This window comes from Pseudophryne corroboree, chromosome 2, assembly GCF_028390025.1.
Source record: "Pseudophryne corroboree isolate aPseCor3 chromosome 2, aPseCor3.hap2, whole genome shotgun sequence".
Lineage (NCBI taxonomy): Eukaryota > Metazoa > Chordata > Amphibia > Anura > Myobatrachidae > Pseudophryne > Pseudophryne corroboree.
In genome coordinates this window covers 203,060,173-203,080,299 of record NC_086445.1, presented here as the reverse complement: position 1 = coordinate 203,080,299, position 20,127 = coordinate 203,060,173, and positions in this window count along the sequence as shown.

The window sequence follows — 20,127 nt, the reverse complement described above, 5'->3', positions numbered from 1 at the left end:
CTTCTGTGTCTAATTTACAATCAGTAATAAATTTCGCAGGGTCATCACTGGAGGGCAAACATGCCCTCAGCACTGTCCGCCAACCTTTGTTGGTGGGTTCTGTGGAGTTTCCTAGTTCTTTAATAAACCTCTGACATGCAACTAGATCTTTCCTAGGATCAGGGAATTCAGACATAATTGCTCTCAATTCCATCCGGGACCAGGGACGGCGCATTGCACTGTCCCTGGCAGGAATGATTCCCCGAGCGTCAGTCTTCCCATTGGGACAGGATTAAATTCAACTACATCATCTTGTGTTGGCTCTACAATATGAGGTACATTTGTTTGTGCAGGATATATAACACCGTACGTACCTGTGGACACGACCTCATCTGACCCTCCGTTAGGGGGTTTGATTACTGCCTTTACCGATTTGGTCGCGTCCACCTGGATGTCTTGTATGATGGCTGCTGGAAAAGGTGCCGACATCGTGCTGGGCTCACTTTCTTGCTGGTAATCCTGAGGGAAGTTTAACATGGGGTGCAACTTGCACGGGTTAACAGTTGTACATTTAACATTTTTACTTTTATCATTGTTACATTTGTTACAATTATTCTTATCATCAATAATACAGTTGCTAAGTGCATGTTTATCATACCCCAGTGTGCCATTCTCTGTAACCACTTTCTCTCTTGTTGCCATATTTTTCTTACCAAAGTGAGAGTCAGCTGTGTAAGCTAATCCTCCTTGTCTCTCACCTTCCCGTTGCCATAACTGTAAACAATCATAATGTCGGATCCGTCTCTTTGCAGATTTAATGAGACATATCCTTCTCCTTAGATTTTGTAACACCTTGGGGCTAAAACTGCCTACCCGTGGGAACTTTTCCCCGTCATGCACAGTCATTCTTTCCCATTCATCGCACAAAACCTCTGTGTGACAAGCCCCCAATTGATAGTGTCCGTTATCTACCTTTTAACATTAGCTATATACTAATACCGTGTAGCCGTAATGGCCGCTAAACCTCGTGCACGTGCTACGCACTCCGTACGCTATTTGCGTATGAAGACCTCACACGTGGTACGCAAGTAACGTACACACACTGCGCTGGGTGTATGGAATACACACAGCGAGCGTACACACAGACAGTACTTTTATAAACTTTAAACACAGAGCCTGATTATACTGTAAGTCTTAGTATTGAGATACTGCAATGATATGCCACTGGTTAACCTGGATATTTAAGCAAGCTGTTTGAGTGATTGAGATACTCAGAAACCCTTTGTACTAGCTAGAGAAACACAGACACCTTGCTGAGGTTCCAACGCCTTTACTAACGAGATTTAGCTATGTAAAAAGGGAAAAAATACAGTTTACAGCTTATACACTACAGCACTAACATGAAACACCTAATCAGGATAACTGGACATAAATATACAATAGCGTCTTAATCCTAAACAATAACAGAGAGAGAGAGAGAGAGAGAGTATGGCAAATACAGACAGAGATTTAAGTTGGTCACAGAGAAAAACTTACACACGTGGGGAATGATCGCTGCGCAGTCCTGGATCCAGCTCTCTAGTTAGTCAATGATGAAAACCTTTTGTGGAGAGTAGACTGAGCTGGTCCAGCCTGGCTGTTTCTTATATACACTACATACAGTACACTACAAAGGGCCCTACAATCTCATTGTTCATTGGACACAGGAATCTGTCTTCACATTATAACAAAAGGTCATAGGTTTGTTTGAACATGTGGGCTGTGACTATTCCAGACTGCTCAGGTGGGAGGGAATCTCAGGTTTCCCCCCACATGTGTAATAAAACAGCAAATACTTTTAAAGTCCATAAACTTCTTTTAAACATAACTATTCGCAGGAGCGATTAATCTCTTTCTAACCAACACCGGAATGTTTCTAATAAAATACTCTTCGGTTAGGTACTAAACACCACTGTTCAGACCCTTTCTGACCCTTCGTATCATGCAAAGAGGAATTCCTTTGTTCATGAACCAGTTACACTAAACATACTTACAGATATTATTAAAGGGACCATAACCTATAAAATATACTATTTGGATTAACTATGTAACGATCGAGTCGCCCGCCAGACGCACACAAACTCTACCGTAAAAGCACATACCACGCGCCTGAGCGCACGACCGTGGAGGCACCGTCACGCAACTGCGAATATGCGCACGCACGGGAGAGAATGTGCACGTGCAGCGGGCAAGCGCATGGGGTTAGTACAAGGCATCATAGGTCGCTATATTTTTCGACTTTGACAATCCTCTTCTGCTTCCACAACACCCAGACCTACTTGTTCAAGGCCCTTGTGTCTACCAGGATCTGTCCTGACTGGCTTTGACGGTGTGGCTCTTGAAGCGTCAGTTCTGAGGGCCAATGGATTTTCTGAGATGGTCATTCAAACTATGTTGAAAGCCAGTAAACCGGATTCGGCTTGGAGGTCTGGAATTCTTACTTCACCAGGTGTGCGGCTAAGAATTATGACACATACAAGTTCAGTACTGCCAAACTTTTGGCTTTTCAGCAACAGGGCCTGGACTTAGGCCTTCGTCTGGCCTCCCTCAAGGTTCATATTTCAGCCTTGTCGGTATGGTTTCAGCGAAAAATTGCGTCTCTGCCTAACATTCATACTTTCACTCAGGGTGTTTTATGGATTCAACCTACCTATATCCATCCTGTGGCTCCTTGGGATTTATCGGTTGTTCTGGATGCCCTACAAGAGTCTCCGTTTCAACCTCTTGAGTCTGTGGAACTTAAGTGGCTTACACTTAAGGTCTTGTTTTTGCTGGCTATTTCCTCTGCTAGAAGGGTTTCAGATTTGGGTGCCTTATCCTGTCTGTCACCCTATCTGATTTTTCACCGTGACCGTGCGGTTCTTAGAACTCGCCCTGGTTATCTGTTATGATTCCAGCACTCCTGGTCAGAGGAGATCTTATGGCAAGGACCGGAGCACTGGAACGGAATGCTGGGGAAGGGAGCAGGAAAGAACAATAGCCCCTGGCGCCCTAACTCTGTTGCCTCACCCGTGCTGTCAGAAATCCCTTGCGAGACTATGGTTTCTTGAGCCCTTGGCAGCCGCGTTTGAAGGGCGGATTATGTCTGCCCAACTTCGATGCCCCCCGGTCTTAGTGAGAGACAAAGGGAAATCCGAGACAGGATGATAACAAGAGGCCATCTAACTAAACAACAAGCCAGGGGCTACGAGCTAACTAAAAACCTAAAGTATGTGCGGAGAAACCGCCATGGAAAAGGACAACCAAAATCCACTTGTCCAATACTCCTACCCGGCACCGCCGAATACCAGAGTGGACCTGTGGAAGCGGAACCCTCCGCAAATGCTCCAAACACAAAATATAAAAGGTAAAGCGGCCGAGCCGCAACACACGGCAGAGCCGCGACTCACGAACACCACTGGATGTTAAACAGTGATCAGTCAGGACTCCAGGGACGAGATGACAACTCCCGGGTACAGGACTTCAGAGAACTGGAATGACCGGATACAGCAGGACTGGAAACAGACTCTCAGCAAACAAAGGCAGCATGCAGGAAGCTATTACCGGCGTCTGTGAGAAGCCCTGGGAGTGTATTTAACCAGGAGTCCTCCAATCAGCTGCAACAAGGACTGATTATAATAAATGCCGTGCAGCTGCCTTGCTGCACGGCCAGAGAGCATGTGAACCTATTACTACAAAAAACCCAGCAACGGGGAACGCGGTCCGCCAGTGGCGTCCCCGTTGCTAGGGTCCGTGCGGCTCAGCGCGCCCGGCGTCTAGCGTTGCTAGGGAGCCGGCGGCTGTACGCGCACGGCGTCTCTAGTTGCTAGGCGCCGGGCCGCGCAGACAAGCGGACCCCGGCGCCTAACAGTACCCCCCCCTTGAGGAGGGGTCAAGGAACCCCTAAAGCCAGGTTTCTGAATAAATTCCCGAAAAAATGCCCTCTTGAGCCTCGGGGCATGAAGATCCTTATCCAGGACCCAAGACCTTTCCTCCGGACCATAGCCTTTCCAGTGAACTAGAAAATACAGCCGACCCCGGGACAATTTGGAATCGAGAACCTTCTCTACCAAGAACTCCTGTTGTCCCTGTACATCCACTGGAGATCTACCCTGAGAGATCTTCCAAGGAAATCTACTGGAAGAAACGTATTGTTTCAACAGGGAACAATGAAACGTATTTCCAATCCTGAGAGATCTTGGTAAACGTAACCGAAAGGCAACTGGGTTGACTCTTTTAATAATAAGAAATGGCCCAATAAATTTGGGTCCCAATCTAGCCGAGGATTGTCGAAGCCTGATGTTACGAGTCGACAACCATACCCTATCTCCCACCTTAAAAGTGCAAGGACGTCGGAGCCTGTCAGAAAATTTCTTCTCTCGAAAGGCCGCTTTTCTGAGAGCAAGGTGCACTTTTTTCCAAATGGCTCTGAGATGGGAGGTTAAGGGTAGAGAGGAGACTGAGGAATGATGAAAAAAAGAATTAGCTCTGGGGTGAAAACCAAAAACTGAAAAGAATGGAGACTCTTTAGTGGAGGAATGACAAGAATTATTGTATGCAAACTCCGCCAATGGAAGAAACTCGGACCAATCATTCTGGAGTTTGGCAGAATACAAGCGCAAATACTGTTTCAATGATTGGTTAACTCGCTCGGTTTGCCCGTTGGATTGTGGGTGGTAACCGGATGTTAACGACAATTTCATCTTTAATGAGGCACAAAAACATTTCCAGAATTGTGCGATGAATTGTGGACCCCGATCAGAAACAATATCAGTAGGCAACCCATGAAGTCTGAAAACATGGCAGAGAAACAAAACTGCCAACCCTTGGGCAGAAGGCAATCGGGGAAGAGCAATAAAATGAGCCATCTTGCTAAAACGGTCCACTACCACTCATATGACTCGGAATCCGGCTGAAAGGGGAAGGTCAACCACAAAATCCATGGAAATATGAGACCATGGCCTGAGAGGAACATTTAAGGGCATAAGTTGCCCGATAGGCAAGGAACGGGGAACCTTATGCTGTGCACAGACCTGACATGAATAAACAAACTCCTTAACGTCTTTAGAAAGACCAGGCCACCATACTGAGCGAGAAACTAACTCCAAAGTCTTAGAGATTCCCGGATGCCCGGAAACTTTGTTATCATGGAATTCCGTTAAAACAGTAGCTCTCAAAAACTCAGGGACGTAAAGACGACCAGCAGGAGTATTTCCAGGAGCTTGGTGTTGAAGCTGTTTTAACTGGGTAAATAAATCTTGTGTGAGGCCTGCCCAGATGACCGAGGATGGAAGTATGGGGGTAACAGGACTGTTATTGTGAACCGGAAGAAAGCTGCGTGACAGGGCATCAGCCTTAGTATTCTTGGAACCAGGCCTGAAAGTGATTATAAATTTGAAACGGGTAAAAAATAATGCCCAACGTGCCTGCCGGGCATTAAGCCGCTTAGCCGATTCGATGTATTGCAGGTTCTTATGGTCAGTCAATACGGAAATAGTATGTTTTGCTCCCTCCAGCCAATGCCTCCACTCCTCGAAAGCCCACTTTACCGCCAGTAACTCCCGATTACCAACGTCATAGTTGGATTCAGCGGAGGAGAATTTCCTGGACATAAAGGCACAAGGGTGTAACTCCAGAGACTCCAGATCCTTTTGAGAAAGGATAGCCCCCACTCCAACCTCCGAGGCATCAACCTCCACAACAAAGGGCAATTCCGGATTGGGATGTCTGAGGACTGGAGCCGAGACAAAGGCTTGTTTCAAGGCCCGGAAGGACAACTCAGCTTCACGAGACCAGTTGGTAGGATCCGCTCCTTTCTTTGTCAGAGCTACAATGGGAGCAACCAGGTCAGAAAAAGAATGAATGAACCTCCTATAATAATTTGCAAACCCTAAAAAGCGCTGAATTGCTTTTAAATTGGTGGGTTGCGCCCAACTAAGGATAGCCTGGAGCTTCTTTGGTTCCATGGAAAATCCCAGAGAGGAAATAATGTACCCTAAAAAAGATACTTCTGTGACATGAAACTCACACTTCTCCAGCTTGGCATATAAATGATTCTCACGTAACTTTTGAAGAACCAGACGCACCTGGGTAACATGTTGTTCCATTGATTCAGAATAAATCAGGATGTCGTCTAAGTAAACGACCACGAATTTCCCTAGGAAATCACGGAGCACATCGTTAATGAGGTCTTGAAAAACTGCTGGAGCATTAGACAGGCCGAACGGCATAACCAGGTACTCGTAGTGACCCGACTGAGTACTGAAGGCCGTCTTCCACTCATCTCCAGATTTAATTCGGATGAGGTTGTACGCTCCTCTAAGGTCAATTTTAGAAAAAATCACAGCCGAACGTAACTGATCAAAGAGTACAGAAATCAGCGGCAAAGGATAAGTGTTTTTAACTGAGATCTTATTCAGAGCTCTAAAGTCAATGCAAGGTCTAAGCGAGCCATCCTTTTTCTCCACAAAGAAGAAGCCTTCACTTAAAGGAGATTTTGATGGTCTAATAAATCCTTTCTCTAGGCTCTCCTTAACATAATCATTCATAGCCGCAGTTTCTGGCCCGGATAATGCATATAATCTTCCCTTTGGCAAAGCGGCACCAGGAATTAGCTCAATAGCACAATCATAAGGCCGATGGGGAGGCAGAATGTCCGCATTGCCTTTGGAAAAAACATCAGCAAACTCCTGGTATTCCACAGGAATGAGTTCGGGAACGATAGCTGCTACCCTGACTGGAAACGTAATACATTCCTTAGCACAAAAGGTACCCCATTGTGAAATCTCCCCTGACCGCCAATCAATGGTGGGATTATGAAAGGCCAGCCAAGGGTGACCCAGAACAACTGGAACTGCTGGGCAATGTGTAAGATAGAACTCGATTTTTTCAGAATGTAGAGCTCCTACTGTAAGTAGTACAGGGGGTGTACGGAGAGAAATAACCCCATTGGACAGCGGACTCCCATCTAAGCCATGCATGGTGACACACCTACCCAAAGGTAACTGAGGAATGCCTAAGGCCTTAGCCCAAGTTAAATCCATAAAGTTTCCTGCAGCTCCACTGTCGACAAAAGCCGACACCAAAGAACTGAGGCTGTCAAAGGAAACCTTAACTGGGACTAAAAGGGAGTTATTCGAGGAGATAAGCTGCAGACCTAGGTGAACCCCCTCACAATTCACCTGGTCAAAAGCGTTTCTCGACTTGTTCGGACAGTTCCGAGCAAAATGTCCCTTACCCCCACAGTACAGACAAAGACCGGATTTTTGCCTTCTGGCTCTTTCCTCAGGGGACAGCCGGGAGAGACCCATCTGCATGGGCTCCTCTATGTCTTCAGGAATGGAATATACATACGGACTTGACCTTATAGGTGCTCCTCTTTCAGCCCTCCGCTCTCTGAGACGACGATCAATCTTAATAGAAAGCTCCATGAGTCTATCGAGAGTCTCAGGAGCGGGGTACTGGAGGAGACTGTCTTTTATAGACTCTGATAAGCCGAGGCGAAACTGACTGCGCAGGGCTGGGTCATTCCAGCCACAGTCGTTCGACCAGCGGCGAAACTCAGTACAATAAACCTCCGCAGGATTTCTACCTTGTTTGAGAGCGCGCAGCTGACTTTCAGCTGACGCCTCTCTATCAGGGTCATCATACAAAAGCCCTAAAGACTCAAAAAAAGCATCTACTGACAACAACGCAAGATCCTCTGCCCTTAAACCGAATGCCCAGGTCTGAGGATCCCCCTGGAGTAAAGAAATAATTATCCCAACCCGCTGAGATTCAGTACCAGAGGAAGTAGGTCTTAAACGGAAATATAGTTTACAGGATTCCTTGAAATTAAAAAATTATTTTCTGTCGCCAGAAAAACGGTCTGGCAAATGCATCTTTGGTTCAGGGACTACCTTCGGGGAGGCTCGCAAAAGATCTTCCTGTGATCTCACCCGAAGAGAAAGATCCTGAAACATCTGAGTAAGTTCTTGCATCTGGCTGACTAAGAGCTGACCGGAATTTGGCCCTAAACCTGTCGGATTCATGAGGCCGATAACCTCTCACAAAACTGAATGAGAAAAAATTAAACCCCGTTTAATTTTAAGTTTTGGTATGGCCGGTAATAATGTTATGATTCCAGCACTCCTGGTCAGAGGAGATCTTATGGCAAGGACCGGAGCACTGGAACGGAATGCTGGGGAAGGGAGCAGGAAAGAACAATAGCCCCTGGCGCCCTAACTCTGTTGTCTCACCCATGCTGTCAGAAATCCCTTGCGAAACTATGGTTTCTTGAGCCCTTGGCAGCCGCGTTTGAAGGGCGGATTATGTCTGCCCAACTTCGATGCCCCCCGGTCTTAGTGAGAGACAAAGGGAAATCCGAGACAGGATGATAACAAGAGGCCATCTAACTAAACAACAAGCCAGGGGCTACGAGCTAACTAAAAACCTAAAGTATGTGCGGAGAAACCGCCAGGGAAAAGGACAACCAAAATCCACTTGTCCAATACTCCTACCCGGCACCGCCGAATACCAGAGTGGACCTGTGGAAGCGGAACCCTCCGCAAATGCTCCAAACACAAAATATAAAAGTTGCTAGGCGCCGGGCCGCGCAGACAAGCGGACCCCGGCGCCTAACATTATCTGCCTAAGGTGGTGTCGTCTTTCCACCTTAACCAAGAGCTTGTGGTTCTGGCCTTTATCTCTCCTGGGTTGTCTTCAACAGAAAGGTCTTTGGATGTGGTACGGGCTCTCCGTATATATGTGAAGAGAACTGCCTCTCTTACAAGACCTGATTCTCTCTTTGTCCTTTTTGTTTTTCACAAACGTGGCTGGCCTGCGAATAAGCAAACCTTGGCGAGATAGATTAGAATGGTGATTGCACAAGCTTATGTGCAGGCTGGACTTTCAGCTCCTGCTACTATCAAGGCCCATTCTACTCAGTCTGTTGGACCTTCTTGGGCGGCCCACCGTGGCGCGTCCCTAGAACAATTGTGCATCATAAAATTAAGGATGTCTCTGAAAGAAACATCCTTGTTGTATATAATGCAAGTGTTGGCTGTGGAACTTACAGTATATGTCACATTTTCATCTGAAGGGTTGGGAAGTGGGTATTTGTGGTGGTTGGGGGAAGTAGGCTGAAGTTTTGCCTAGGGTGCCAAGAAACCTTGCACTGGCTCTGGATAGGGGGGTGGGGGGAATAGCTGCACAAGAAAGTTCCAATATTTGCACTTGTGTACACCCTCTAGGATGAGAATATGAAATATTAGAAGGACAAATTAAAAGGATGAGGCAAAATTGCACGGATGTGGATATTTTTAAAGAACAAACAGAAGACCTCAAAGAAAATTTATTGCAAAAGCATATGATAAATATTTGATCAACATATATTAATATATTGAAGACCTTTTGGACACAGATAGGAATGATCTATTGAAACCTACTATAGGGGAAGAAGAAAACAAGATTATCCTACCCTTTATTACACCATACAATGGCCAAACATAAACCTAAATTTATATATAGAAAGGCGCCAAATTTAAAAAAGAAATTGTCAAAAATGCAATTGCCCCAAAAGATCAGGGCGGATTAAGGCTACAGGGTTCCACAGGTGTGGTCTATGCTTAATGTGCAGGAGCCACACTACACAACCTAGCAATTAATTCAGTTCTACGGTAACTGGGAGGTCATATCATATAACTGATTTTATAACATGTAACAACCAAAATTGTATTTATTTAATAGAGTGTACATGTGGTCTACAATATATTGGGCAAACATCTATGCCTTTAAAAGAGCGGTGGACAGAGCATCTCCATAATATTAAAAAGGGTTACGAAAATCACTCCGTCTCAAATCATTTTAAGGAAGCTCATAAAAACAAGTGTCAGGCAATAAAAAGAGTAATGGGGATCGAATCTGTTCAGAACCATTGGCGTAAGTAAAATATAGAAGAGCACAAACAGAGATGAAGTGGATCTATGATATGGGTTCTTTAGCTCCAAAAGGGTTAAACCTTGAATTTGAGCTGAAATGATTTTTATGAAAAAATGAGGATTTTATTTCAGAGATTTTATATTGTTATTTTATACATTGCTTTTATATGTGGGTTTTTAATTAGAGATGAGCGCCTGAAATTTTTCGGGTTTTGTGTTTTGGTTTTGGGTTCGGTTCCGCGGCTGTGTTTTGGGTTCGAACGCGTTTTGGCAAAACCTCACCGAATTATTTTTGTCGGATTCGGGTGTGTTTTGGATTCGGGTGTTTTTTTCAAAAAACCCTAAAAAACAGCTTAAATCATAGAATTTGGGGGTAATTTTGATCCCAAAGTATTATTAACCTCAAAAAACATAATTTACACTCATTTTCAGCCTATTCTGAACACATCACACCTCACAATATTATTTTTAGTCCTAAAATTTGCACCGAGGTCGCTGTGTGAGTAAGATAAGCGACCCTAGTGGCCGACACAAACACCGGGCCCATCTAGGAGTGGCACTGCAGTGTCACGCAGGATGTCCCTTCCAAAAAACCCTCCCCAAACAGCACATGACGCAAAGAAAAAAAGAGGCGCAATGAGGTAGCTGTGTGAGTAAGATTAGCGACCCTAGTGGCCGACACAAACACCGGGCCCATCTAGGAGTGGCACTGCAGTGTCACGCAGGATGTCCCTTCCAAAAAACCCTCCCCAAACAGCACATGACGCAAAGAAAAAAAGAGGCGCAATGAGGTAGCTGACTGTGTGAGAAAGATAAGCGACCCTAGTGGCCGACACAAACACCGGGCCCATCTAGGAGTGGCACTGCAGTGTCACGCAGGATGGCCCTTCCAAAAAACCCTCCCCAAACAGCACACGACGCAAAGAAAAAAAGAGGCGCAATGAGGTAGCTGACTGTGTGAGTAAGATTAGCGACCCTAGTGGCCGACACAAACACCGGGCACATCTAGGAGTGGCACTGCAGTGTCACGCAGGATGTCCCTTCCAAAAAACCCTCCCCAAACAGCACATGACGCAAAGAAAAAAAGAGGCGCAATGAGGTAGCTGTGTGAGTAAGATTAGCGACCCTAGTGGCCGACACAAACACCGGGCCCATCTAGGAGTGGCACTGCAGTGTCACGCAGGATGTCCCTTCCAAAAAACCCTCCCCAATCAGCACATGATGCAAAGAAAAAGAAAAGAAAAAAGAGGTGCAAGATGGAATTATCCTTGGGCCCTCCCACCCACCCTTATGTTGTATAAACAAAACAGGACATGCACACTTTAACCAACCCATCATTTCAGTGACAGGGTCTGCCACACGACTGTGACTGATATGACGGGTTGGTTTGGACCCCCCCCAAAAAAGAAGCAATTAATCTCTCCTTGCACAAACTGGCTCTACAGAGGCAAGATGTCCACCTCATCTTCACCCTCCGATATATCACCGTGTACATCCCCCTCCTCACAGATTATCAATTCGTCCCCACTGGAATCCACCATCTCAGCTCCCTGTGTACTTTGTGGAGGCAATTGCTGCTGGTCAATGTCTCCGCGGAGGAATTGATTATAATTCATTTTAATGAACATCATCTTCTCCACATTTTCTGGATGTAACCTCGTACGCCGATTGCTGACAAGGTGAGCGGCGGCACTAAACACTCTTTCGGAGTACACACTTGTGGGAGGGCAACTTAGGTAGAATAAAGCCAGTTTGTGCAAGGGCCTCCAAATTGCCTCTTTTTCCTGCCAGTATAAGTACGGACTGTGTGACGTGCCTACTTGGATGCGGTCACTCATATAATCCTCCACCATTCTATCAATGTTGAGAGAATCATATGCAGTGACAGTAGACGACATGTCCGTAATCGTTGTCAGGTCCTTCAGTCCGGACCAGATGTCAGCATCAGCAGTCGCTCCAGACTGCCCTGCATCACCGCCAGCGGGTGGGCTCGGAATTCTGAGCCTTTTCCTCGCACCCCCAGTTGCGGGAGAATGTGAAGGAGGAGATGTTGACAGGTCGCGTTCCGCTTGACTTGACAATTTTGTCACCAGCAGGTCTTTCAACCCCAGCAGACCTGTGTCTGCCGGAAAGAGAGATCCAAGGTAGGCTTTAAATCTAGGATCGAGCACGGTGGCCAAAATGTAGTGCTCTGATTTCAACAGATTGACCACCCGTGAATCCTTGTTAAGCGAATTAAGGGCTGCATCCACAAGTCCCACATGCCTAGCGGAATCGCTCCGTGTTAGCTCCTTCTTCAATGCCTCCAGCTTCTTCTGCAAAAGCCTGATGAGGGGAATGACCTGACTCAGGCTGGCAGTGTCTGAACTGACTTCACGTGTGGCAAGTTCAAAGGGCATCAGAACCTTGCACAACTTTGAAATCATTCTCCACTGCACTTGAGACAGGTGCATTCCACCTACTATATCGTGCTCAATTGTATAGGCTTGAATGGCCTTTTGCTGCTCCTCCAACCTCTGAAGCATATAGAGGGTTGAATTCCACCTCGTTACCACTTCTTGCTTCAGATGATGGCAGGGCAGGTTCAGTAGTTTTTGGTGGTGCTCCAGTTTTCTGTACGTGGTGCCTGTACGCCGAAAGTGTCCCGCAATTCTTCTGGCCACCGACAGCATCTCTTGCACGCCCCTGTCGTTTTTTAAAAAATTCTGCACCACCAAATTCAAGGTATGTGCAAAACATGGGACGTGCTGGAATTGGCCCAGATTTAATGCACACACAATATTGCTGGCGTTGTCCGATGCCACAAATCCACAGGAGAGTCCAATTGGGGTAAGCCATTCCGCGATGATCTTCCTCAGTTGCCGTAAGAGGTTTTCAGCTGTGTGCGTATTCTGGAAAGCGGTGATACAAAGCGTAGCCTGCCTAGGAAAGAGTTGGCGTTTGCGAGATGCTGCTACTGGTGCCGCCGCTGCTGTTCTTGCGGCGGGAGTCCATACATCTACCCAGTGGGCTGTCACAGTCATATAGTCCTGACCCTGCCCTGCTCCACTTGTCCACATGTCCGTGGTTAAGTGGACATTGGGTACAGCTGCATTTTTTAGGACACTGGTGACTCTTTTTCTGAGGTCTGTGTACATTTTCGGTATCGCCTGCCTAGAGAAATGGAACCTAGATGGTATTTGGTACCGGGGACACAGTACCTCCAACAAGTCTCTAGTTGGCTCTGCAGTAATGATGGATACCGGAACCACGTTTCTCACCACCCAGGATGCCAAGGCCTCAGTTATCCGCTTTGCAGTAGGATGACTGCTGTGATATTTCATCTTCCTCGCAAAGGACTGTTGAACAGTCAATTGCTTACTGGAAGTAGTACAAGTGGGCTTACGACTTCCCCTCTGGGATGACCATCGACTCCCAGCGGCAACAACAGCAGCGCCAGCAGCAGTAGGCGTTACACGCAAGGATGCATCGGAGGAATCCCAGGCAGGAGAGGACTCGTCAGAATTGCCAGTGACATGGCCTGCAGGACTATTGGCATTCCTGGGGAAGGAGGAAATTGACACTGAGGGAGTTGGTGGGGTGGTTTGCGTGAGCTTGGTTACAAGAGGAAGGGATTTACTGGTCAGTGGACTGCTTCCGCTGTCACCCAAAGTTTTTGAACTTGTCACTGACTTATTATGAATGCGCTGCAGGTGACGTATAAGGGAGGATGTTCCGAGGTGGTTAACGTCCTTACCCCTACTTATTACAGCTTGACAAAGGGAACACACGGCTTGACACCTGTTGTCCGCATTTCTGGTGAAATACCTCCACACCGAAGAGCTGATTTTTTTGGTATTTTCACCTGGCATGTCAACGGCCATATTCCTCCCACGGACAACAGGTGTCTCCCCGGGTGCCTGACTTAAACAAACCACCTCACCATCAGAATCCTCCTGGTCAATTTCCTCCCCAGCGCCAGCAACACCCATATCCTCCTCATCCTGGTGTACTTCAACACTGACATCTTCAATCTGACTATCAGGAACTGGACTGTGGGTGCTCCTTCCAGCACTTGCAGGGGGCGTGCAAATGGTGGAAGGCGCATGCTCTTCACCTCCAGTGTTGGGAAGGTCAGGCATCGCAACCGACACAATTGGACTCTCCTTGTGGATTTGGGATTTCGAAGAACGCACAGTTCTTTGCGGTGCTTTTGCCAGCTTGAGTCTTTTCAGTTTTCTAGCGAGAGGCTGAGTGCTTCCATCCTCATGTGAAGCTGAACCACTAGCCATGAACATAGGCCAGGGCCTCAGCCGTTCCTTGCCACTCCGTGTGGTAAATGGCATATTGGCAAGTTTACGCTTCTCCTCCGACAATTTTATTTTAGGTTTTGGAGTCCTTTTTTTTCTGATATTTGGTGTTTTGGATTTGACATGCTCTGTACTATGACATTGGGCATCGGCCTTGGCAGACGACGTTGCTGGCATTTCATCGTCTCGGCCATGACTAGTGGCAGCAGCTTCAGCACGAGGTGGAAGTGGATCTTGATCTTTCCCTAATTTTGGAACCTCAACTTTTTTGTTCTCCATATTTTATAGGCAGAACTAAAAGGCACCTCAGGTAAACAATGGAGATGGATGGATTGGATACTAGTATTGGATACCTGCCGACTGCCGACACAGAGGTAGCCACAGCCGTGAACTACCGCACTGTACACTGGTTGATAAAGAGATAGTAGTATACTCGTAACAACTAGTATGACACTATGACGACGGTATAAAGAATGAAAAAAAAACCACGGTTAGGTGGTATATATTATAATAATAATACAATTATGGATGGACGGACTGCCTGCCGACTGCCGACACAGAGGTAGCCACAGCCGTGAACTACCGCACTGTACACTGGTTGATAAAGAGATAGTAGTATACTCGTAACAACTAGTATGACACTATGACGACGGTATAAAGAATGAAAAAAAAACCACGGTTAGGTGGTATATATTATAATAATAATACAATTATGGATGGACGGACTGCCTGCCGACTGCCGACACAGAGGTAGCCACAGCCGTGAACTACCGCACTGTACACTGGTTGATAAAGAGATAGTAGTATACTCGTAACAACTAGTATGACACTATGACGACGGTATAAAGAATGAAAAAAAAACCACGGTTAGGTGGTATATATTATAATAATAATACAATTATGGATGGACGGACTGCCTGCCGACTGCCGACACAGAGGTAGCCACAGCCGTGAACTACCGCACTGTACACTGGTTGATAAAGAGATAGTAGTATACTCGTAACAACTAGTATGACACTATGACGACGGTATAAAGAATGAAAAAAAAACCACGGTTAGGTGGTATATATTATAATAATAATACAATTATGGATGGACGGACTGCCTGCCGACTGCCGACACAGAGGTAGCCACAGCCGTGAACTACCGCACTGTACACTGGTTGATAAAGAGATAGTAGTATACTCGTAACAACTAGTATGACACTATGACGACGGTATAAAGAATGAAAAAAAAACCACGGTTAGGTGGTATATATTATAATAATAATACAATTATGGATGGACGGACTGCCTGCCGACTGCCGACACAGAGGTAGCCACAGCCGTGAACTACCGCACTGTACACTGGTTGATAAAGAGATAGTAGTATACTCGTAACAACTAGTATGACACTATGACGACGGTATAAAGAATGAAAAAAAAACCACGGTTAGGTGGTATATATTATAATAATAATACAATTATGGATGGACGGACTGCCTGCCGACTGCCGACACAGAGGTAGCCACAGCCGTGAACTACCGCACTGTACACTGGTTGATAAAGAGATAGTAGTATACTCGTAACAACTAGTATGACACTATGACGACGGTATAAAGAATGAAAAAAAAAACCACGGTTAGGTGGTATATATTATAATAATAATACAATTATGGATGGACGGACTGCCTGCCGACTGCCGACACAGAGGTAGCCACAGCCGTGAACTACCGCACTGTACACTGGTTGATAAAGAGATAGTAGTATACTCGTAACAACTAGTATGACACTATGACGACGGTATAAAGAATGAAAAAAAAACCACGGTTAGGTGGTATATATTATAATAATAATACAATTATGGATGGACGGACTGCCTGCCGACTGCCGACACAGAGGTAGCCACAGCCGTGAACTACCGCACTGTACACTGGTTGATAAAGAGATAGTAGTATACTCGTAACAACTAGTATGACACTATGACGGTATAAAGAATGAAAAAAAAACCACGGTTAGGTGGTATATATTATAATAATAATACAATTATGGATGGACGGACTGCCTGCCGACTGCCGACACAGAGGTAGCCACAGCCGTGAACTACCGCACTGTACACTGGTTGATAAAGAGATAGTAGTATACTCGTAACAACTAGTATGACACTATGACGACGGTATAAAGAAAGAAAAAAAAATACCACGGTTAGGTGGTGTCACACCCCGCGGGCAGCGGCGGCCGCGCTTACCGCTGCGGGTGTCCTGGATGGCCTGGCGTCTCTCCCCTCCGGCGGCCTCGGGGGTCCGGCGTCGGGTCGGCGGGTCTCTCCGGCGGCTCCCGGAGCGAGGGCGCCGCCATGCTGCTTTAGATTAGGTAGGCGGAGCGGGGCTGACGTCATCTGCCCGCTCCGCCAATCAGACCAAGGCGGGAGGTTCAAAGCCAGACGCCGAGCAGGGAGCCGGCGCCTGTGTATCATCGTTCTGCTTGTCTGAAGCAGTGATTTCCAGAGCTCCCTTGTTCCTATTTTCCGCTGTGTCTCCAGTGTCTCCAGTGTCTCCAGTGTCTCCAGTGTCTCCAGTGTCCCAGTGTCTCCAGTGTCTCCAGTGTCTCCAGTGTCCCAGTGTCTCCAGTGTCTTCACGCACCTCCGTGCCTCCAAGCGCCCGAGCGCCATCACGCACCTCCGTGCCTCCAAGCGCCCGAGCGCCATCACGCACCTCCGTGCCTCCAAGCGCCCGAGCGCCATCACGCACCTCCGTGCCTCCAAGCGCCCGAGCGCCATCACGCACTTCCGTGCCTCCAAGCACCCGAGCGCCATCACGCACCTCCGTGCCTCCAAGCGCCCGAGCGCCATCACGCACCTCCGTGCCTCCAAGCGCCCGAGCGCTATCACGCACCTCCGTGCCACCAAGGCGCCTGAGCGCCATCAGCACCTCAGTACCTCGGCACCTCAGTGCCTCTGTTCCTCAGCACTCCGGTGCCTCAGCACCATAGAACCTCAGCACCTCGGAGCCTCTGCACCTTAGTATCACAGAACTCCAACACCTCAGTACCTCGGTGTCTCAGCACCTCAGTGCCTTCAGCACCTCAATAATACCAGCATCTCTGTACCTCAGCACTCAGCACTTTCACTAGTCTTGTTTTTCAGGAGACCTTCATCATTCCTCCGTGCTTCCTGCTTACCGTCTTCATCCTGTATGAAGAAGACCTACATCCGGCCATCTCTATTGCGACCCAGTAGCGGTTCCTCTTCCCTGTCACCGGAAGAAGCCCCGAGTCCACAACACCCTTCGACCAGGTCAGTGATAGTATACACAGGCCACATGGACCCGGGGAATCGGAACCCAGAAGCAAGTGCCATCCAAGATCTGGTTTCCCGTGTACAGAGTCAGGAAGCGGCGCAAAACCAGGTGATGCGGTATCTCCAAGAGCTATCCGGCAGGTTGGATCAAATTCAGGTTTCCCTGGCTTCAGTAGTTCCAGTTCCAGCTCCAGTACCCACTCCGGCAGTCGTTCCTGTTAATGCTCACGCAGTGTCCGGTACCAGGTCACGCCTTCAGCTTCCCACTCCCTCTCGCTACAACGGCAACCCGAAGAATTGCCGTGGTTTTCTTAACCAGTGCGAGGTGCAGTTTGAACTCCTCGCACACAATTTTCCCACGGATCGATCCAAAGTAGCATACATTATTTCCTTGCTTGAGGGTTCAGCGTTGGAATGGGTGTCTCCTTTATGGGAGCGGTCTGATCCTTTGGTTTCCAACTACACTAATTTCATCTCATCTTTCCGCCGGATCTTTGATGAGCCTGGCAGAACGGCCGCTGCCTCTTCAGATCTTCTTAGAGTTCGACAAGGCTCTCGTTCAGTGGGTCAGTATGTGATTCATTTTCAGACCATAGCTTCCGAATTGCGCTGGGATAATGATGCCTTACGGGCCGCTTTCTGGAACGGGCTGTCCGACCGTCTTAAAGACGAATTGATTACAAGAGATTTGCCAGATTCCTTGGAACAGTTGATCTCGCTCTGTGTGAAAGTGGATCTCCGCATGCAGGAACGAGTTGGCGAACGTTCTCGGTCTGATCGGTGCAGATTCCGGGCTCCTCCGTCTAAACCATCGGTTACGACAGCTCCAGACGAACCCATGCAAATTAATCGGTCTCGACTGTCTCCAGAGGAGCGACAGCGTCGACGTGAGAACAAACTTTGCCTCTACTGTGGAGCCGCGGATCACTTCCTCAAGTCTTGCAAAGCTCGCCCGGGAAACGGGCAATCCTAGCCTGTTCCGGGGAAGTCAAGCTGGGTGTGGTTTCTCAATCTTCTCCAGAACTGGACTGTTTACTCTCAGTATCTTTGTCTACTAAAACAAAAGTCAAGACCGTTATGGCTCTTTTGGATTCAGGTGCTGCGGGGAATTTTATTTCTCTTTCCTGCGCCCAGAGTTTGGGTTTGAAATTACAGTTGGTCGAACGACCTATTACTATTACAGCCATTAACGGGGTTCAAATTCCTAACGCCTTGATTACGAGTCAGTCTGAGTCAATTCAGCTACAAGTGGGAGCTTTACATCATGAACAACTGAAGTTTCTAGTTATTCAGGAAATGTCTCACGATCTCGTTTTGGGTTTTCCCTGGCTCAGGCTACACAACCCTCATGTCGACTGGGGGTCGACACAAATAATTTCTTGGAGTCCTTTCTGCCGATTGAATTGTCTTACTCCTGTCGTTCCACTCCGTGCGTCGGCCAAGTTGGACGTGGAGTTAGTTCCTGAGGCTTATCGAGAGTTTTTGGATGTCTTCTCGGAACAGGCGGCTGATAAATTACCTCCGCATAGGGCTTGGGACTGTCCCATTGAGCTCATTCCTGGGAAAATACCGCCTCGAGGTCGCACTTATCCTTTGTCGGTTCCAGAGACACAAGCTATGTCTGAGTACATTAAGTCGAATTTGCAGAAGGGCTTCATCCGTCCCTCCACTTCTCCAGCGGGAGCTGGCTTCTTCTTTGTAAAAAAAAAAGATGGAGGGCTGAGACCATGCATCGACTATCGTGGTTTAAATGAAGTCACCATTAAAAACAAGTATCCTCTGCCGCTCATCACAGAGCTTTTTGATAGAGTGCGTGGAGCTCGAGTATTTACTAAGCTTGACTTAAGAGGAGCATACAACTTGATACGTATTCGTCAAGGAGATGAGTGGAAGACGGCTTTCAATACGAGAGATGGGCATTATGAGTACCTGGTAATGCCATTTGGCCTCAGCAACGCCCCCGCTGTCTTTCAAGGATTCATTAATGAAGTCTTTCGGGATATGTTGTATCTGAATGTAGTAGTCTATTTGGATGACATTTTGATTTTTTCTAAGAATCTTTCTGAGCACCGACTACAAGTTAAGGAAGTACTCCTTCGGTTGCGCAAGAATCAGCTTTATGGCAAGATCTCCAAGTGCACCTTTGAGGTTCCTTCTATTTCATTTTTGGGCTACATTATTTCTGGAACTGAATTGCGTATGGATCCGGAGAAACTTTCGGCCATCCGGGATTGGACTCAACCTCTTTCCTTAAAAGCAGTGCAACGATTTCTAGGATTCGCAAATTATTATCGGAAATTTATAAGAGGTTTCTCTACCATCGTGGCACCTATTACGGCTCTGACTAAAAAAGGGGCTGACCCAAGCAATTGGCCTTCTGAAGCAATAGCAGCGTTCAAACAGTTGAAGACCGCCTTTATATCTGCTCCCGTACTTCAGCAGCCAGATTTCCTAAAACCATTCTTTTTGGAGGTTGATGCTTCCACGGTAGGCATAGGTGCTGTACTCTCGCAATACGCCTCAGATGGGAAGTTGCATCCGTGTGGGTTTCATTCTCGCAAGTTCTCCCCTGCTGAACTAAATTACACCATCGGAGACAAAGAGCTACTGGCAATTAAATCTGCGTTGGAAGAATGGAGGTATCTTC